General features: G+C 46.5%; 6 non-coding genes and 2 pseudogenes across 6 annotated transcripts; all 8 read right to left on the bottom strand.

Annotated features, from left to right (window-relative positions):
- Window positions 1-64: 64 nt before the first annotated feature.
- Window positions 65-183, bottom strand: LOC146244229 (5S ribosomal RNA). Its single transcript, XR_014738193.1, has one exon. It is a non-coding gene; the product is annotated as a 5S ribosomal RNA (ribosomal RNA).
- Window positions 184-367: 184 nt separating this feature from the next.
- Window positions 368-486, bottom strand: LOC146244228 (5S ribosomal RNA; annotated as a pseudogene).
- Window positions 487-660: 174 nt separating this feature from the next.
- Window positions 661-779, bottom strand: LOC146244227 (5S ribosomal RNA). The gene has a single exon (XR_014738192.1). It is a non-coding gene; the product is annotated as a 5S ribosomal RNA (ribosomal RNA).
- A 178-nt stretch (window positions 780-957) lies between these two features.
- On the bottom strand, window positions 958-1,076 carry LOC146244226 (5S ribosomal RNA). The gene has a single exon (XR_014739920.1). It is a non-coding gene; the product is annotated as a 5S ribosomal RNA (ribosomal RNA).
- A 186-nt stretch (window positions 1,077-1,262) lies between these two features.
- LOC146244225 (5S ribosomal RNA) lies at window positions 1,263-1,371 on the bottom strand (annotated as a pseudogene).
- A 178-nt stretch (window positions 1,372-1,549) lies between these two features.
- LOC146244224 (5S ribosomal RNA) lies at window positions 1,550-1,668 on the bottom strand. The gene has a single exon (XR_014739361.1). It is a non-coding gene; the product is annotated as a 5S ribosomal RNA (ribosomal RNA).
- Window positions 1,669-1,846: 178 nt separating this feature from the next.
- LOC146244223 (5S ribosomal RNA) lies at window positions 1,847-1,965 on the bottom strand. Its single transcript, XR_014738191.1, has one exon. It is a non-coding gene; the product is annotated as a 5S ribosomal RNA (ribosomal RNA).
- A 246-nt stretch (window positions 1,966-2,211) lies between these two features.
- On the bottom strand, window positions 2,212-2,330 carry LOC146244222 (5S ribosomal RNA). The gene has a single exon (XR_014739349.1). It is a non-coding gene; the product is annotated as a 5S ribosomal RNA (ribosomal RNA).
- Between the last annotated feature and the right edge of the window lie 170 nt (window positions 2,331-2,500).

Here is a 2,500-nt window from a genome sequence, read left to right as displayed (position 1 = left end):
CCCTTTCATGAAGGACTACTTGTGCATATTGCAAGATTTCAGTTTCTAAGTGAATGAGCAAAAGAGCATACAGCACCTGGTATTCCCAGGCGGTCTCCCATCCAAGTACTAACCAGGCCCGACCCTGCTTAGCTTCCGAGATCAGACGAGATCGGGCGTTGCCAGGCTGGTATGGCCGTACGAAATAAGTTGACAACCATAGGCTACTTATCCATATACAGATTTAGCAATTGACAATGCAAGGTAGTCTCTCTCTCTCTCTCTCTCTCTCTCTCTCGTGTCAAAATGAAAACAGCTTCCAGCCCCTTTCATGAAGGACTACTTGTGCATATTGCAAGATTTCAGTTTCTAAGTGAATGAGCAAAAGAGCATACAGCACCTGGTATTCCCAGGCGGTCTCCCATCCAAGTACTAACCAGGCCCGACCATGCTTAGCTTCCGAGATCAGACGAGATCGGTCGTTGCCAGGCTGGTATAGCCGTACAAAATAAGTTGACAACCATAGGCTACTTATCCATATACAGATTTAGCAATTGACAATGCAAAGTGGTCTCTCTCTCTCTCTCTCTCGTGTCAAAATGAAAACAGCTTCCAGCCCCTTTCATGAAGGACTACTTGTGCATATTGCAAGATTTCAGTTTCTAAGTGAATGAGCAAAAGAGCATACAGCACCTGGTATTCCCAGGCGGTCTCCCATCCAAGTACTAACCAGGCCCGACCCTGCTTAGCTTCCGAGATCAGACGAGATCGGGCGTTGCCAGGCTGGTATGGCCGTACGAAATAAGTTGACAACCATAGGCTACTTATCCATATACAGATTTAGCAATTGACAATGCAAGGTGGTCTCTCTCTCTCTCTCTCTCTCTCGTGTCAAAATGAAAACAGCTTCCAGCCCCTTTCATGAAGGACTACTTGTGCATATTGCAAGATTTCAGTTTCTAAGTGAATGAGCAAAAGAGCATACAGCACCTGGTATTCCCAGGCGGTCTCCCATCCAAGTACTAACCAGGCCCGACCCTGCTTAGCTTCCGAGATCAGACGAGATCGGGCATTGCCAGGCTGGTATGGCCGTACGAAATAAGTTGACAACCATAGGCTACTTATCCATATACAGATTTAGCAATTGACAATGCAAGGTAGTCTCTCTCTCTCTCTCTCTCTCTCTCTCTCTCGTGTCAAAATGAAAACAGCTTCCAGCCCCTTTCATGAAGGACTACTTGTGCATATTGCAAGATTTCAGTTTCTAAGTGAATGAACAAAAGAGCATACAGCACCTGGTATTCCCAGGCGGTCTCCCATCCAAGTACTAACCAGGCCCGACCCTGCTTAGCTTCCGAGATCAGGCGTTGCCAGGCTGGTATAGCCGTACAAAATAAGTTGACAACCATAGGCTACTTATCCATATACAGATTTAGCAATTGACAATGCAAGGTGGTCTCTCTCTCTCTCTCTCCCTCTCGTGTCAAAATGAAAACAGCTTCCAGCCCCTTTCATGAAGGACTACTTGTGCATATTGCAAGATTTCAGTTTCTAAGTGAATGAGCAAAAGAGCATACAGCACCTGGTATTCCCAGGCGGTCTCCCATCCAAGTACTAACCAGGCCCAACCCTGCTTAGCTTCCGAGATCAGACGAGATCGGGCGTTGCCAGGCTGGTATGGCCGTACGAAATAAGTTGACAACCATAGGCTACTTATCCATATACAGATTTAGCAATTGACAATGCAAGGTGGTCTCTCTCTCTCTCTCTCCCTCTCGTGTCAAAATGAAAACAGCTTCCAGCCCCTTTCATGAAGGACTACTTGTGCATATTGCAAGATTTCAGTTTCTAAGTGAATGAGCAAAAGAGCATACAGCACCTGGTATTCCCAGGCGGTCTCCCATCCAAGTACTAACCAGGCCCGACCCTGCTTAGCTTCCGAGATCAGACGAGATCGGGCGTTGCCAGGCTGGTATGGCCGTACGAAATAAGTTGACAACCATAGGCTACTTATCCATATACAGATTTAGCAATTGACAATGCAAGGTAGTCTCTCTCTCTCTCTCTCTCTCTCTCTCTCTCTCTCTCTCTCTCTCTCTCTCTCTCTCTCTCTCTCTCTCTCTCTCTCTCTCTCTCTCTCTCGTGTCAAAATGAAAACAGCTTCCAGCCCCTTTCATGAAGGACTACTTGTGCATATTGCAAGATTTCAGTTTCTAAGTGAATGAGCAAAAGAGCATACAGCACCTGGTATTCCCAGGCGGTCTCCCATCCAAGTACTAACCAGGCCCAACCCTGCTTAGCTTCCGAGATCAGACGAGATCGGGCGTTGCCAGGCTGGTATGGCCGTACGAAATAAGTTGACAACCATAGGCTACTTATCCATATACAGATTTAGCAATTGACAATGCAAGGTGGTCTCTCTCTCTCTCTCTCCCTCTCGTGTCAAAATGAAAACAGCTTCCAGCCCCTTTCATGAAGGACTACTTGTGCATATTGCAAGATTTCAGTTTCTAAGTGAATG

This window comes from Hypomesus nipponensis, chromosome 20 (assembly GCF_054491055.1).
Source record: "Hypomesus nipponensis isolate SF chromosome 20, ASM5449105v1, whole genome shotgun sequence".
Lineage (NCBI taxonomy): Eukaryota > Metazoa > Chordata > Actinopteri > Osmeriformes > Osmeridae > Hypomesus > Hypomesus nipponensis.
The sequence above is the reverse complement of the archived record's forward strand: the minus strand, read 5'-3'. Positions and strand labels throughout refer to the sequence as shown.